This window comes from Ailuropoda melanoleuca, chromosome 11 (genome assembly GCF_002007445.2).
Source record: "Ailuropoda melanoleuca isolate Jingjing chromosome 11, ASM200744v2, whole genome shotgun sequence".
NCBI classification, from domain to species: domain Eukaryota; kingdom Metazoa; phylum Chordata; class Mammalia; order Carnivora; family Ursidae; genus Ailuropoda; species Ailuropoda melanoleuca.
In genome coordinates this window covers 106530289-106547659 of record NC_048228.1, presented here as the reverse complement: position 1 = coordinate 106547659, position 17371 = coordinate 106530289, and the positions used below count along the sequence as shown (strand labels likewise).

Below are 17371 nucleotides of genomic sequence, written 5' to 3'. Positions count from 1 at the left end.
CCCCCACCCCGTGAGCCCTGCCTATGTCCTCTGGCTCCCGCAGCAGGAATGACCCACCCAACAAACCTTCCTCATGGCTACTTTCCCCTCACAGGGTTTAACGGCTGGGTATGTCTCCTTCTCGTTCATTTATGCGCTATTGTCACAGACTCCCACGCATAACTAAATAATAAGCCACTTGCGAGCAGAAGCCACAGGCCATGGGCCATTTTGCTGTGGGCGTGCAGACCACACCCTGGGGAGCCGCCTTCCATTTCCACCTGCTCAGTAAGTATTTGCTGATTTGATATCGTTTGAAGTTGGCCGAATTTTGCCTCCAAATGGATTTAAAACCTTGTCTTAAAGAAAAGCATGCAGATTCAGCCTCATGGGTCCCCAAACAGGTCTACAGACAGAAGGATGGGCCAAGAGATCCAGCATCAGACAAACTGGTTAAATGTGCTTTAAAGTTAGCTTTCCTCTCATTTATCTGCAACTCAAGAATGTACGCTTCCATTCACCATCCATCCCACAAACGTTCACCGAGACTCGCTCTATCTGAGGGCCATGGCCTGAGCAAGGCTACGGGGTCCTCCAGGCCCTGAGGTGGGGCACAGTGTCCTGGGAAGGTGACGGAGGGCAGAATACTATGGTCTTCAGTGCCGGCCATGGTGGAGCCAAAGCAGGGGAGGCCCATAGTTAGGAGGCCTTGCTGGAAGGTTCCAGGCCAGGTAGAGATGGTCCCATTGGCAAAAGCCAGAGACAAATGGGAAAGGGGGACCCAAGAACAGTTGGTCAGAGCGCTGTGTAAGGGCCAGGGGAGGCTGGTGGGAGAGGAAGGCAGCGGCAGCTGATACCAGCCCCAAAATATGCCCTTGAACCCAGAAGCTGTACACACGTTACCTTGCCAGGGACTTGGCAGGTGGTTTTGAGAATCTTGAGATGGGAGGTTACCCTGGATGATTGGGATGGGCCCTGTGGGATCACGGGTTCTTACAAGAGGGAAGGAGAGAGAGATGTGACCCAGAAGGCCATGTGATGGAAAGCAGAGCTCGGTGGGGGGAGGGAGGGTAACCCTGGGCCAAGGACAGTCAGAGTCATGGGGTGTGACCACAAAGCAGAGGCGGGGGGGGCGGTGTGAGAAGGAAGGGGCCACACACCAAGGAACGCGGGCACCTCCAGAAGCTGAGAAACACCAGGGATCTGAGCCTCTCTTGGAGCCTCCAGAAGGAAGCGCCCTGCTGACTCCTTGACCATAGCCAGTGACACTGACCTTGGCCTTCTGACCCCCAGAACCCAAGAAAATACCTCTATGTTCCCAGCAACACCGAGAGCTTGTATGAGCGACGTGGCCTCGAGCGAAAGGCCCCAGCTGTCGACACTGCCCCCTGCCCTCTGCCCCCACCCCCACTGCCGGCCACCAGGCAGACCCGGCCGGGGCAGGCGGCTTCCGCTGGGTGGCGCTGCTCCACATTCACAAAGACTCCCTCCCCTCTGCCCTCCAAGGTTTGCCATCAAATGGAGGCAAAGCTGGGCCCCCCCACACAGGACTTACTTGGTGCTAACCCCCCCAGTCGAACAGACTCGCAGCCCAGAAACCCAACCAGCAAAGACAGGCATCCTCTCACCCACCCAGACACCCCGCCCCGCCTGGGGCAGCGTCTTCTCACTGCAAGCCCAGCGCACTGCTGACCTCAGCATCTCTCAGCAGAGACCAGACACCCTGGAATGTGCTATCTCAGCAAGGGGTGAGCCTCCCGTCGCTGGAGGGATCCCAAGCACCCTGGAAATGCTGAGACCCTGTGAGTCTCTCCTGGGTCTCCTCGGCAACCATCCTGCACACAGTAGGTGCCACGTGAATGAACGAATGCATGAATGGGTGAGTGAATCCACACGAGAGCCTTCCCAGCCAACAGCTGTCCTCTCGGCAAAAGCACCACGCGCAGGGGCTGGCTTCCTTCTGGAAGAGCAGAGGAGACCATCTGTGACTCACCTTCTACCGCGGCTCCCGTCACACACCCGGGGCTGGAGGCGAAGGCTCCACAGCAAAGACTCGCCGCCAAGTCCCTAGCAGGGGGAAGGCACGCGCGGGCGGCCCGGCGCTCACTCCCCGAGGGAACTTCACAGCTCGGGGGTAGGATGTGACATGAGAGTCCCAGATGCCGGCTCTGGCCACCCCAACTCCTGAGAGTACAGCGGGGGCTCGGCGGGTGCCCGGGGCCGCAGCCTGCTCCCGCTCTCGGCCCGGGACTCCGTTCCAGCCCTCAACCCTGCAGGCCTTGGCCTCCCGGTCTGTGGAACGAGGCCGCCAGGCTCTACGATCCCTCACAACACCTGCGTGAGATGATTCCACTCAGTGATTCTTGACTTCTCTGGGCTGAAATTTTGGCGGCACGCTCAAAGGCACTGAAAGACTAAAATCACCACTAAGGGACGGACTACGGGCGCCTAGGTCTCCGGGCCGGGACAGCCGCACTGTGAGGGGACCCCTCCCCGGACTGCCTTCAACCCCCGACACCATCCAATGGGGCCGCCTCCAGCCCTGCTCGGCCTTCCTGTGGCCTGTGCCCGTGGCTCGACGGCCCCTGCGGGGTCGTGTCCACCTCCCCCTGCATTTCACCCCGAGACTTGTCGCTGCAAATCTCCAGCCACCGGCCGTGCCCCAGGGAACCCAAGGGGCACAGCGGCCAAGGAGCAGCGTAAGCATCCGGGGGTCAGATGCAAGGGGGGCCCTCTTCTACTCATGAGCTCTGTGGAGGTGGACACGGCCCCAAGCAGAGCCAAGGGGCCCTGGCCGACATAGTCTGGGGCTTCAACAGACAGCAAGCCACAAAAAGTGAGGTGATGGAGGCCATCCTGGCCTCGCCCCGTGGTGAACAGATGTGGAAATCACACTGACCGCCCTGGGAGGCCGGGGCTTTGGGGGAGGGGGAGGGGCATCATGCGACGGGGCCGGGTGCTTTCCCAAGGAAGGAGGATGGCCCTCTGCCGACAAAGCCAGTGGAGACCCGAGGTCGCAGCCCGGCCCCCTTCCAGCTCCCCACGTGCCCCCTGTAGGGTGCCCCCCAGAACCACCCCCTCTTAGCCTCAGTGTGTGCGGCTCCAGGGTTGGGCACGGGGTCTGGGCCAGGCGTGTGAGTTCCAGACTTGCGGGCTAGCCTCAGCTTCTCACGGAGCCACGACCCAGAGTGGGCCTTCAGAGAAGGAGGTGAACACACAGGGAAGCAGAGCCCAGACACAGACATGGAGACAGAGGGCCTGGGTCTGGTGCCAACGTCAGGGCCCCTGGAGCCAGCCACGCCTGAAGTCAGCATCCTGGGCTTCCTGGTTCCGTGAGCCGATGATTCTACTTTTCACTTAAGCTCTTTGGCGTCAGGTTTCTATGACTTGTCATCAAGAACCCTGCTTAGCACACTCCCTTCCTTGCACAGCATTACAGGAGCTATGGGAAAGGGGGGACATGGGAACATGCATCCCACCCTCACGGCCCCTTCAACCTCGGCAGGAAGGTCTGACCAGTCAGCCAGAACACAGTCAGTGGGACCCCACAGTGCGGACAGCCCATCCCAGTCGGGGTAGGAAGAGAAGCCCAGGAGGGCCAAGGGAGAGGAGGCAAAGACCCGAAAGCTCTCTCCCCCAGACCCCCCTGCACTCTGCCCCCTTCTTTGCCTTCTGCCTCCAAGCGCAGGTCCAGGGAGACAGGCCCTCCAGGATTTACCCACCCAGGAACATTCTTGACGGAATTATGCAGAAGCAGACACCCTTCATTATCTCCTTGCACCACTCTGAAAAAATGCCATTACACTTTCATCCAGGTGGAACGAGAATAAAAGGGATTAAGGATTAGCCAACAGTCTCAGGCATTCGCCCACGCCCCTCCACCTCTCACACTCCTTAATGGCCCGGTGGGTGGGACGTGTATGCACTTGGTGGAATTTCAAGAGGCCGGCCACAGACCCATACCTTTAAGAAGGCTCGGCACCAGCACCCTAATAAACATTAGGGAAGTGACAGGCCGAGGCAGCCCCAGGCTCCACCCGTGGACCCTCCCTTCTAGGCGTGGACCCTCCCTTCTAGGCGTTTCCATTGCCCTGCGGTTCCCACCACCTGGATGCCTGCGCTCCCTCCCTCCTCTCCCTTCCCCACCACTACCTCTGGGAAACATTCCAAAATTTCTCCAGGTGTGGAGGCGCAGGGGCCAGTTTTGCTCCCGGCAGGAGGTCAGGGACCCAGAGTTTATTGACTTAAGGAAAAACCGCAGACACAAGAAATTTCTTACGCAGGTGAGTCTGCCACCCTGACTCAGCCCTGCTATAAACATCCGGGCATCTGAGGAGCAGCAGGAGCTCCTAGAAGAGTCCTGTGGGCCCCCAGGTGTTGGCAGCTAGCTGACCCCCCCCCCCCCGCCCCTAGTGCCTTTCTCGTTGTAGGTCTGGGAGGGACTGACATGGCCAGCAGACAGCAGGTCCCCGGGCCCCCTTCCTGGGTGCCAGACTTGGTGACCAGTATTTACATGAATTGTCTCAACTCTGGGGCCACAACTATGTGACAGGGTGGGCACTATGTACCCCCATTTTACAGAGGGGCTTGCCTGGGAGAGGACAGGCAGCCACAAGCAGCCCAGCCACCGTCCCCAACACCCCTTCCAGGTCCAGGGCAGGACACAGGTCCCCAGCAACAGAGCAAGTCAGTGGATAAGCACCAAGGAGGCTGGGCCAGCAGGACATGCGCCCTGAGCATGCCCCTGCCACATGCAGCCCACACAGCACTGCTGCGGCCCCCCAACAGACCTCCAGGGAAATGCCGCCCCCTCCTCCAGGACACCCTCCCTGACCACTGACTCACTCAGGCCCTCACTTCCCCACCCCAGTTAGAGACCCCATGCGCACACCTATGCACCTATGCAACCCTCCCACCCGCTCCTGCCCTGTGTCTGCAGCTCGTCATCTGTCCCCTCACGGGGCAGGGACTGCCCTTTGTTCAGCCATGTCACCCCTGGTGCCCTCCTGGCGGCCGGTGCGGCCTGAAGCTGGCTCTCCACGACTCGCTGTAGGATGAGCGAATGAACCATTCCAAACCCGCTCTCGCAAACGCCCTGTAAGGGAAGTGCAAACTCAAGCCAAGCCCCGCTGGCGCTGGTGTCAGTACAGCTCTGGGAGCCATTGACTGGCGGCGGGGGGGGGGGGGGGGGGGGGGGTGGTGTCATCCTGGCATTCGGCCGTCTTCCCACCACACTGAAAACAAGATCTGCCGGCAACGGGGGGGGAGCTTCGGAATCCAGCAAACCCCAGACTGTAAATGACCCCAAAATCCCAGATCGGTGCCCACATGCCAGCCAGGGGTGAGGCTCAGCCACGGCTCTTGGGGGGTTCTGCCCTCCACACCTCCAAACACACAAGTGATCTGGGCCAAGCCTGGGGCTTAAGCACCACGAGCCAGCCTCACAGCTGACCCCACTCTGAGTCTCTGGCAGGCTCCCTTCCGGCACGGGGGCCTCTGGCCTGATACCTCCCACCCCAGAGAACACCCCAGGATGGGCCAGCCAAGCCCAGAGGTGGGAAGGCATTAGGAGCCCCAGAGAAGGAGGGCAGTGAGGCCCAGGGTGAGGGACCATGTCCCTGAAGGATGGGGCAGTGTGGCAGGGGTGAGGAGGGGCAGCCTGAGCAGCAGGAGTGAGGTGGGGCACCCCAGCACCCAACCCAGCCTTTTACACATGCCTTCCATCCACAAGGTCATGGACAGTCTCATTATTCCTTAAGGATGAGAAAGACAAAACTGCATGAGATTAGCAGCTGGCCAGGGCCACTCGTAGCCGGGAGGCAACAGAGCAGAGGGGACACCCCCATGGAGGGCCATGGGTGTGAACAGGGCCTGAGTGTGGTCAGGGGCAGGTGGCGGCCATGGGGCAGGTGGGAACCCGTGGGGCAGGTGGGGGCCACACAGGTTGGGGGAAAGATGGGGAGGCAGATGGGGCCACCCTCCGCTCTGCCCCTCCCAAGCCAGGGCAGGCGGGCCAGGTGGGCTCACACAGCCGATCAGCCTCTCAGAGCTCTCTCAGAGCTCTCTCAGTGCTCCCAAGACCCCAGACCCGGGCATGGCCGCAAGCTCATCTATGTGACTAGGGAGAGGCCACAGATCAGCAGCGTGACAGGGGGATTCACCCCCACAAAAATTCTAGGGACCCCGAGGGAGACACAGCAGGAGATCAAGCCCAGCCCCGGGGTCTTGCGGGGCCCCAGACAGAGGAGGAGTCAGAGCTGTGGCCTCTCATCCTTAAAGCAGCCATCCTGAGCCCTGCTCTCGGCTGTGAGCACTCAAGGAATGACACATGCAGGGGCTCTGTAAGCCACGGTCAGGTGGGGCTCCTAACCCTGTCAAGTGACAGACAGGTGTCTCACTCAGCATGGGCAGCATGCTGGGCCTTCCTGGTGGAGGAGCCTGGGGCTCCCTGTGGCTTCCAGGGCCTGGCCACACAGCCACTGCATGAGTCAGAAGCTTCTGGATGGCTCTCCTCTTGGCCTCGCCCTGCAGGAGGAGCCCGCGGAGCTGGTTGATCCATGGGCTCCAGGGCCATGGAGCCCGCTGAGCCTAGAGGCCAGCGGTCAGCCTCCGATGGCTGGCTCAGGAGAGTGGCATCCATCGCTGGCATGCCTAGAACGAAGCCTGGCCCACAGGAAGGGAACCCAGGAAATGCGTCCACAGAAGAGAGAAGAGGGACTGAGGGCAGAAGACCGGCCCTGCCTCCAGCTCCGTTCTACCGAGGCCCTGCCCTGATGATAATTTTCTGAACTTTTCAGTGGACAGCGAGCACTGAGAGGCCATTTGGAAATGCTCTGGAAGGCAGGTCTCCCCCGTGGCCTGGAGAAGTGAAGGGAATTTGCTTCCTTTCCCAACACGCCACATGGAGGGCCCCCAAGCCCCCCTTCTCCCGGCTCAGAGGCCAAGGTGGCCAGCACCAAACTGTGCCAAGTGCCCCTTCTCCACTCCCTCGAGGAGTAAGGCGGTCAGGCCAGGCGGATGGGGACAAGGCTGCCTCAGAGTTCAGGGCTCATCTTTCTTGCTTTTTCTGTGCCAGAGAGGGCGCTGCTGACTGTCCAGGGCCGGCCAGGGTGGGGGAGGAAGCAGAAGGATCTTAAGGAAGCCGGCCCCAAATCTCCCTCCAGCCAGACCAGCCCCGAGAGCCGCAGGTTTCAGATTTCCTTGTGCCGGCCCAGGCCTCTGCTGCCTGGGACAGGATGGAAAGAAAGTCTGACTTGATGGTAAGAGGAGAGCATTCCAGGCAATAATTCACTTCAAAAAACTTGTGAAAACCCAGCCATCAACAAGATATGCTCTCTGTACTAGCAGACTCTCGGAGCCCAATGTTTCATGAATACTGCTGGGCTCTGCTCGGCTGTACTTGAACCAACCGTTCAGGAAAATGTAACCACATCGAACCCCCAGCTCTGACAGGCACCCCCACGGTCTGCTCAGTGGGCCCCGGCATCGCCCTCCGATCCCAGTTTCTGCACACACCAGCGCTCTCCTCCTGGGCCCCAGAGGGGCCAGTGCTTGCTCCCGCAGCTCTGTGCGGCACATCGGGGGGCATGGGGGCACTGTTAGCGGGTGCTGCCAGCACTCCGGCTTCCAAAGATGGCACCTTCTTGAAAGGGACACATGACACAAGAGAGTGACAGGGAAAGAAGCCACTCCTCCAGGGGGCCAGCCTGAGGGACCGCTCAGTGCAAGGCCGCTGGCAGATGGATGGCCAGGCCACAGAGACTGGAGAAGGGCACTCAGGCCACCAGGAGCTGGTGCTCCCGCCGCTCCAAGAATCGGTGCTCCCGCCGCTCCAGAGCCGGTGCTCCACGCTGCTCCAAGAATCGGTGCTCCCGCTGCTCCAGAGCCAGTGCTCCTCGCTGCTCCACAAGCCACATCCCGGGACAGTTCCACCAGAGGCAGTGCCCCAGCCCACCCAGTCATTTGTCTTGGTCCAGAAGCTGAGCACAGCCACCTCCTGGACGTTTTGTCTTGCATGCGTGAAATGAGGCTAGAACCAGGGGCACTATTTAAAGCCCCTAATTCTGGAGCAGGTACCTTCTCACCAGAGTGCCCTGGCTCCTGGCCAAAGGGCAAAAGCAGGAGGCGTGGCGGCACTGGGGCCTGGCCACACAGCCACTGCCATGATTCAGAAGCTTCTGCACAGCTCTCCTCTCGGCCTCATCTCGTGCAGGAAACATCTCTCCATCTCTCCAGAAGACAACATGTGCCTCTCTACTCAGGGGTGGGGAGCAGTCAGTGCCTCAAAAAGCAGGCAGCTGGACAGGGAGCCTTAGCTCTGTCACTCCCGGGCCGTGTGACCGACAGCAGGGCCCTGGTCTGTCTTTTCCCAGACCCAAGCAGACAGTGGGCAGTGGGCTGGGCCTCTGAGCTCTGGCAGCCTTCAGGACCAGTGGTCACTCCTGTCCTGCTCAAATGCTTACTGAGCTTCTACTAGGCACCAGGCACTGGGGGACAGCAGAGAACAAGCAGACAAAAGCCCCCACTCTCCCCGAACCCAGAGGCTCAGGCGCCTGGGAGGCCAAGGAGGGGCTGGAGCCCGGGGGACATGGTACCCGGAGAGCAGGGCTGGAGTGTGGGGGTGGCAGGGAAGGGAAATCAGTCCCATGGGGTCCATCTGTCCCGTCTTTCCACGGGCCACGGCCTACTTTGCATCACTGTTACTTCCACACGCGCACGAGTCTCTGCATTCTTCTGGGTCCTTTTGCTTTGTTGGTCAAGAAATTCATTTCAGTACTTTGCTAATTACATTGCCACAGAACTGGCTTCCTTTGAATCCTGTAGATTTTATTTTATGCTCATTATAAAAACAACATCCTGACAAAGTTCCATGGGCTTCTCCGGACCTAGGGTGGGGAAGTCCACGGCAGAGAGAGAGCCCAGAACGCCCGTGTCAGGTCGCCGGTGCCAGGAAGCCCCTCAGTGTGCGTCTGGGGGCGGCCCGCAGTGTCTGACACGGAGCAGGGCACACAGCAGCCCCTCGAACCACGGAGGAGAGCTGCCGCAGGAGCCCCATCCAATGGTCAAAGGAGAAGTCAGAAAATGAAGTTGGATGGGGTTAAGCGGTATTGATAGGAATAAATTGAGAAAAACTTGAGATTTTTTATTGAGTGCTTTATTTTTGCAGAGGGCACATTGAATGATTTCGCTGGTCAATGAGGCAGTCGATAGGGAAAAGCTCCTAAACGCAGGCAGGAAGTGAAAGGAGCTGGAACTTGAGATGCACACCACCAACCTTCGAAGGGCGGCAGCTCCGGGACGGCATCTCCCAGACGCCTGCCTCTTCCCCCTCCTTGGCCGGCTGGGCAGCAGACCAAGCGGCCTCCTTCTGACTTCGCAGAGCAGACAGAGCTGGTTTTCCCAGGCTCTTATCAACAGCCCCTCCCCCGGGTCACGCGGGCAGAATCCAGGATGATTGGAAGAAAGCAGAAGCAAAAGCCACTCCCACTCACAGTCTCGCCGGTCCTCTCCAGACGCGGGACCGCCTCCAACACGGTCTACAGTCCTCCTCCAGAAACACGGGGCGGTGGACTTCTTTGGGGTTGCAGTCATGCAGCCAACCGGCAGGCCGGCAGAACTCAAGGCAGACGCAAGCAGTTTCTGCTGCAGGTAAGACCCCGGGCTCGACCAAAACCCCAGCACGGGATTCCCACATGACTCAGCAATCCCGCTTCTGGGGACACACCCAGGAGAAGTGGACGCGGGACTTCCACAGGCATCTGTACGCCCACGCCCACGCCCACAGCAGTGTGATTCACAACAGCCGGAGGCAGGCACAGCCCCAGCGCCCGTGGGCGGACAGACAGACGGATGAAGAAGATGTGGTCCATCCAGACACTATTCAGCCTTAAGAAAGGAAGGACAGTCTGACACCTGCTACCACATGGATGAACCTCGAGGACATTGTGCTCACAAAACGAGCCAGTCACAAAAAAGACACGTATGTACGTTTCCACTTACGTGAGGTCCCCCAGAGAAGTCAATCATAGAGACAGAAAGCAGAACAGCGGGCGGGCGCCAGGGGCTGGGGGCAGGGGACTCGGGGAGTTCGTGTTTCGTGGGGACAGAGTCTCTGTTTGAGAAAATGAGTGAGTTCTGGAGTCGGAGGGCACTGGCGGCTGCCCCGCGGTGCGAATGCACTTAATGTCCCTGAGCTGGGCCCCTCACGGTGGTCACGATGGTAAATTTTATGGTACTTGTATTTACCACAATTACGAAATAATAATAAAGAAAAAAGAAAATAGATTTCTTGCACTAAAATAAAAAACACTTGGGCTTAGGAGGACAAGAATTCAAATCTCAACTAGCTGTGTGGCTTCGGGCAGGCCCCGTGCTGCCGTGAACCTGACTTTTCTTGCCCATAACGTGGCTATGACAATCGTGTCACCTTTGCAGGACTAACGGAGGGAAGGCAGGTGAGGCGCCTGGCGCAGCAATGGGCCCCTCGATGGGGACCAGGATTATTGACTTCATTATTGCTCATCGGCACTATGTAAATAACGAGGAATTGTTTTTCTAAGATAAAGTTACATCAGACGCAGAAGCTTCCAGCTGATTCCAGCCAAGGGATGCCGGCTGGGGCCTGGTGATGCTATCTCTACTTCTGACGCTTTGGAAGTATGCACACCACAGCGGCCTCATAAAGAGCCCTTTCTGAATTAAAATTGATCTGAACAGAAGCAGCCACACTCGGTCTGGCTCTTTTCTTACTTTGATTTGAACCAAATTTATCTCCGAGCATCGGGGAACGACGCCGTGCAAGGGACATGCCCTGTTGAAGTCAAGGCAAGCTCCGCACTGCAAGGAAATTATCTGCTTTTGCAAGAAAATTACTGAGGAAGGAGAGTGGTGTTATTTTAAGATCTTCGAGGTGGTGTGAGAAGAAACTAATTAAAAGATTGTAATGTTCTGTGCAAACACAGCAGCTGACTGCTACAGAGATGCAGAACGAGGAGGAACTTTCCTACCTCCGAAGTACATCCGAGGTTTAATTTTTCCTTCAGCCCTCCTGTGAGAGCTCACGTTCAAGGATCTCTATTAATTTTTTAAGCTGACAAACGGAACTGAATCGGAGGAAGAAGAGTGCGAGACACGTTGTGTAAAGGGTCCCCGAGCCACAGGGCTTAAGTTAAAAAGATGTTGCCGCTGCCCTCAGTGGGCCCGCGCCAACTGCCAGCTCCCCATGAGGCTGAAAACAATCCTCAGTCTCCCGCAGAAGCCGGAGCCACCTGCCGTGGACCAACGCACAGGGTATCCCCAACCCCCACCGTCCGCTTCCCGCTGACCTGCTGACCTGGGACCGGGAGGGCCATGGATCTAGGAAGACTCGGCGTGCAAGCCAGCAAGTCCGACTTAGGGGGACGCCAGCCCTGGGCACATTTCATGTTCATATGGCATTTCCTCCACGCGCAGAATCCAAGCTCCCGCCCAGCACGAGGCTTTCACAGGATTCCCGCAGCAAGAGCAGGCTGCGAACAGATCAGCAGGCTTGCCTTCAACCCTCTAAATGCCACGGATGGAGGCCTGGTGGTCCCAACCTCGAGAGCCAGGTTTCCTTGCGCCTGGGGCTTCTGAGCCGGGGGACCAGGGTGGCCAGGAGCAGCGGCAGCAGCCCGCATCTCGGTTTGTTGGCCTCCCTGCTCCGCGAAGCACCCCCACAAACGCTGGGCTTTAGGAGGGGTTAGGGTGAAAGGGGCCATTTGTAAGAATCTATAAATAACTCCACCTTTGGAGGCTGAGTCGAGAAACAAGACGGTGCCCCCAAGCCCAAGGCAGTGCAGGAGCTCAGCCTGAGGTCTCTCCGGGCTGAGAAAGGCACGGGGTGCTCAGCACCGTCCAGCGTATTTCCCGACCGCTCCAACCCCGTACTCCCTGCTTCGGGGCCTGAGCCTGCCCCGACAGATAATAATAAAATAAAAATTAAGAATAACCACAACCCTCTAGAAGGCCTGAGCGCTGGGCCACATTCTGCTCTGAAGGGGCGTGCAGAAGGATGGAGTTAATTTACGACCTCTTTAAAATACTCTCAGGAACTCTCCTGCAACTACAACTTAAATAGCCACTTTATTAAAGTAAAAGTAGATTTGTGCAACGTGTTCAGGAACCTTATTAATAGGGCCGTTTTTCTCCCTTCAAGCCAGGCTTCTTGATTGATGGATGTCCTTTCTCTGTCCTAGTAGCTCCAGGCTTTTCAGGCCCCCGTGCCTCTCCTTGGGCCTTCACACTCTCCATTCCAACCTGCTCCTCAGCCCAAGTGACACGGACTCCACCGGTCCTCCAGAGATGCTTCATGACCACTTCCTCCAGGAAGTCCTCCCTGACCTCCCCAGGGCAGGTTCTCACAGCACCAGGATGCTCTAAGACGGACTCCTATCCAGACCAAACACCTCACCAGGGCAGGGGCCGTGTCTGATCTTGCTCATCACCGTATCCCCAGAACCTAACCCTCCAGAGAAAGCAGCTGATGTAAGAGCTAACGTGAAGCCTCTTTTCGCCTGGGGCTCTCAAACTCGTGGGGTCTCTCCCGGCACAGGGAGAATGCAGAAGACCCTAAGTCACCCTGGGCAAAAGGCAGGCACCTCCTTAAATATGGCATTTCCCTAGGCTCTGTGTCCCATGTGCACACCTTCATTTACTGTCGCCTGTCCTAACACAGGCTTCCCTTACTCTCTCACTGTTCTCGGCCCAGCCACCAGGCCCACGGTCCCCGAGGGGCTTGCATGGCCCTCATCAGGACAGCAAATGTGACAGGTACTCAGCCCTGGTCACCGTGTCCCTTGACCTCCGTCTGCCTATCCCTAGGTGGCCACTGGTCACCCTTGGTAAAGGGTGGGCACGTCATCTGAGTACCATCTACGTGCTGACGAGCCGCAGCTCAGCCTCCCTGGGCCAGACTTCTCTCTCCAGTCCAGTCCCCACCCCAAAATGCCAGGAGGCCCACTGTGGTGGCCTGGAATTCCAAACTATCACACGGAACATCCAGCAGGCTTGAACGTAAGACCCTGCACCCTGGAGCTACCAAACTGACCTCGGAGAAACCATAGCATCAGACACGAGGCTGCAAGTCAGCTCTGTCACCAGATTTGGACCTGTTCACTCAAGAACTAGAAGCACCTTATGGTCTCTGTCCGCTGGAGGCCGGCAGGGAACCCTGAAGCCTGCCGCCCTGGGAAAGAGAGAGGCCTGCCGCCGGGGGCCGCCCCACCCCGTCCGTCCTCACCTGGAAAGCTCTCTCACGTGCCATTCCCTCCCACAGCCCCTCCAGGGTCCGGCCCAGGCCTCTGTCTCACAGCAGCCTCCCCTGTGAAGCTCCTCACCAGCCCCGTTGGCACGCCGCCCCCGGGTGCTTGCAGAAGCTCAGACGGGACTCCAACATCACTTCCTGCGCGCTCGCTGTGGGCCAGGCCCTTGTCCGAGCACGATGTGGTCACCTCCCTACCGTGCAAAGCAAGCCTGCGAGCCTCCGCACCAGCTCCAAGACAGCAGGGCCCAATTTCGTCAGTTTGCCGAGATCTCTGAGCCAGGAAGGATGAAGCCGGGGTGCCCCAGGCCAGCAGGCTCCGAGGCACACGTGTGCATCGTCACCACTGTGCCTGTGATGTACGCCACCAGCTCACAGTGACTACACAGGAAAGCGCGTGGTCGCCTGAGAGGCGAGAAGCCCAGCGCGGAGGGGCCTGTGCGGCAGGAACCGGATCACCCGCAGCTTCGACCTCTCCCGGGCACCCTCCCCAGGAACCTCCTTGTTTACAAGCTCAGGGGTCCAGCACCTTGTCGGAGCCCAGCGATGACGGCAGGGAGCCCAAGCCCTATTTCTGCTCACCTCCACCTGAGGTCGGACGTCTGCGGAAAGAATAAGGCACACGCAAGGGAATCCAACTCTTCGGGATAGCCAAAGGGGATTTCCAGGTCATTTTTGCACAACCTCGCTGCTCCAATTAGCATACAATCATTTCAGCCTTTCGACATAAAAGCTTTTAACCTTCAAACAAAACAAAACGAAACAAAACCACCACCTCATCCTGCCATCTTGGGCTCTCCAGCCTCCTGTTAGGGTCCGTGAGGAGCTGACCTCGGCCGGTTTTTCCCCAAACTTCTTCCCTCTGATCCCTCGCCACACACGATGCATTCGCGGTCTCTTCATACAACAGGTACACACCTTTAATCTCCCACTTCCCAGAGCTTGCTTGAGCTGTTCCTCCCCACTGAATGTGCCTCTCCATCTCCCATACGCTTCCCCTTTTCACTCTTCAGGCCACTCTGATGCCACCTCCTCCATGCAACCTCCCCGATTTCCCTACCAGGGAAGATGGCACCCGCCTCTTGTACCCAAGCTTCGGTGTCCCTCCCTTCTCTCCCACTGGACCACCCTGAGATCCACCACATTACACTTGGGGAATGAAAAGGTAACAGAGACCCCTTCCCTGCCGCTATGAGCTGAATTGGGCCCCCTTCCGCAAACTTCTTATGTGGAAGTCCTTACCCCCAGTCTCTCTGGGACTGTATTTTGGAAAGAGGGTCTTTAAAGAGGTTTGAATGAAGTTACCATGAGGCCACTCGAGTGGGCCCTGATCCAATCTGACAGGGGTCCTTATAAGAAGAGGCAAGCACACACAGAGGGATGGCCACGTGAGGACACAGGGAGAAGGTGGCTGTCTACACCCCAGGGGGAGAGGCCTCAGAGGGAACCAACCTGCCCACACCTGGATTTCAGACTCCCAGCCTCCAGACCTGGGAGGAAATACACTTCTGTCGTTGAAGCCGCCCGGTCTGGGCTTTGATACGGCAGCCCGAGCACACTCACGCACCTGCCCTCCAAGATCGTGACATCTGGCAAGCTGTTGTGACCCAATTCACACCCTGGAAAGCTTTGTACGTCTGATTTGGAGCCCGGGCTCCCTGGATCTAAAATATACACAAATATCAGGTTCCTCCAGACCCCGGAGCAGAGAACGTGGATAACCAGCTCAGAATTACCCCAACCCTGTAGGCACAGCATGGAGCAAATGTGGAAAATGGGGGCGGGGGTGAGGACGGGGACAGAAGGGGATGGGGGGAGGTGCTCACATTGATAGCGGTGACAACGCTGAACCAACTAGGTCTGGTCACAACAAGGCCACCTTCAAGTGACGAGAAAGCACCAAAGTTGAAGTTCGAGTGCTGTGAGCAAAGGCGCACATGTGAGCTATTCTTAAAATAAGCACAGGATTCCTACCTTCAAATCACACCTCTGCCTTTGAGGGCAGCTCAAGAGAAGCAAAACCTGGAGCCTCTGGGCAAAGCCCATCCTGGATTCCTTAAAGGCAATGCCCAGTGGTTTCGATGAAACATTAATTTCACGCGTAACAATTTGTTTCTACAGCTCAACAGACGGAAAGGCAGTGTTTGAACTTGCAGGCAAGTCCGCTTCCCTATCTCCATGGGAGCAGGAAGAAATCAGGCCGTGGGAAGGAAAATGCACACGTGTTCCCAGTACTCGGTGACAAGGCCTTGTCGCTTGCAATCCTGTGACTCCTTCTTGCAGATGCTCAAAAACACTATTTCAAAAAGTCTATCCCTCTCAGCAAACGCTTTAATTTTGACAACACCTGCCATGGTAAAGCAAACACTTTCTCTGCTCCTGTGGACCGCACCTGCTAAGAAGAGTTTCCAGGGTCTGCCTGCCTGGACAGATGAAGTGAAATAAAATTTGTGAAAGACTCCGCACCACGAACTGGCCCCAAGTTAGATTCTTCCCTGTCGTAGCCTTAAAAGATGGTGCCTTCAAGTGCAGGTGAAACCAAGGGCAGAATGCCGGCTAGTATATTTGGCCCCGTGGCTGCCCGCTGAGAACAAAGGGAGCAAAGTACATTTCTAAGAGCTTCCTGGGCCCTTCCTAGGCCCTTGCCTGCACCACACAACTGTGCACTGAGCAAGTAAGAATTAGAAACACATTTTCATTTAGCCCTTTCCCTTCCCCCTGAGCCTCCCTCAGGCAAGGTGAAACTCGCAAGGCACCAGCTGCTCCCCAGGCCAGAAGATGACCTGCTTTTCCAGAGAGAACTCCATTGGCCTCAACATCCCATCCCAGAGGATGGGTGAGCAGGAGGAGGGAAGCAGCAGTGAGAAGGTACCTAAGCCCACTGCTGGGTCAACATTTCAGTGCTGCTTGCCTTCTCTTTACCTCTCCAACAACAACACTCACTGAGGGTAATAAGGTACTTCCGGCTTCCGCCTCTGAAGAGTGTGCTAAGTGCCAGGCTGTGCCCTGCTTTGCACATGCTATCCCTGCCCTCCCCTTTGCAGGGGGCCAGAAGAGAGATGCAGGCTTTAAAGCTCCTCTCCTGTTCTGGACCTCTTGCCCTCCACCCCCACCACCAAAGAGAAGCCAGATCCCCTCCCCTCCCAAGCCCCCTCTCCAGGAAATCACCTGATAGCAGCCAGGATACAAGCCACCTCTTTACAAAGCAGTCACTCAACTGAGCCAGCGCCTGTGGCGGGGGGCAGCCGACCCAGGGAGGCTCATTTGATGCTCCCCACCCCCACCCCCCACGCTCCAGCCCGGCTAGCCCAAGCCCTCTCCTCAACGTCCCCCAAGGAGAGTGCACAGTCCTCTGGCTCTGTGCTCATGCTGGGGTGGGTGCTAGGAGCCACTGAGTCCTTAAGGTGCTGATCCTACCCCTGACTGCCCCCCTCACCCTTCTGCCACCCCCACCTCCCCCACCCCATGAAGGGAAAATGGCCGAGGGACCAAGGGAAAATGATCAGCAGCTGATTCAAGCACCTCAGCAGGTGGGTGGGGGGGGCTTGGTTGAGACAGTCTGGCCCCACGGGATGACCTGAAATGCTCACGTGTTCCCCGAGCTGTTGGTTTCCGGGTTACCTTTCAGGCCCTAAAAGCTCACAGCCCAGCGGACAGGGTTTGCTCGCCAGCACAGGGAGTGATGAAGGGCTGGGCCCAGCCGTTCATCTGGGGTCCGACCCCTCTCTCACGGTGCAGACGGGACGGTCCCCTAGGGGTCTTCTAGGGAGGGGGTGCCTGCTACCTTCAGGCAGGCCCCTTTCCCCCACCCCCACTCCACCTGGCTCCCTGAGCGCCCCCTGCTGGCCTCCAGGGAGGCAACTCAACCGCCCCCCAACCCTCCAGCCAATGCTACTAGTCTGAGGTAGCAGAAATGCCCAGACTAGAGACCTGGTGCACCCCCAGCTGGCTCGGGGCGGGGGGTGAGGACTGGCAGGGCCCTGGGCTCTGGACCAATCAAGTGCGGCTAGTGCTGCCCCGGATGCGCCGCCCCTGGATTCCGCTGGAGAAGGGACAGGGTAGTCCAACATGTTCATCTCCCCGCCCCTCCCTGCTCCAGCAGAATCCGCCCCC

General features: G+C 58.1%; 1 protein-coding gene across 1 annotated transcript in view; it reads right to left on the bottom strand.

Annotated features, from left to right (window-relative positions):
* The window catches only part of SORCS2 (sortilin related VPS10 domain containing receptor 2), a 433021-nt gene that overhangs the window by 414017 nt on the left and 1633 nt on the right, over positions 1 to 17371 (bottom strand). The gene's annotated exons all lie outside the window — the stretch shown is intronic.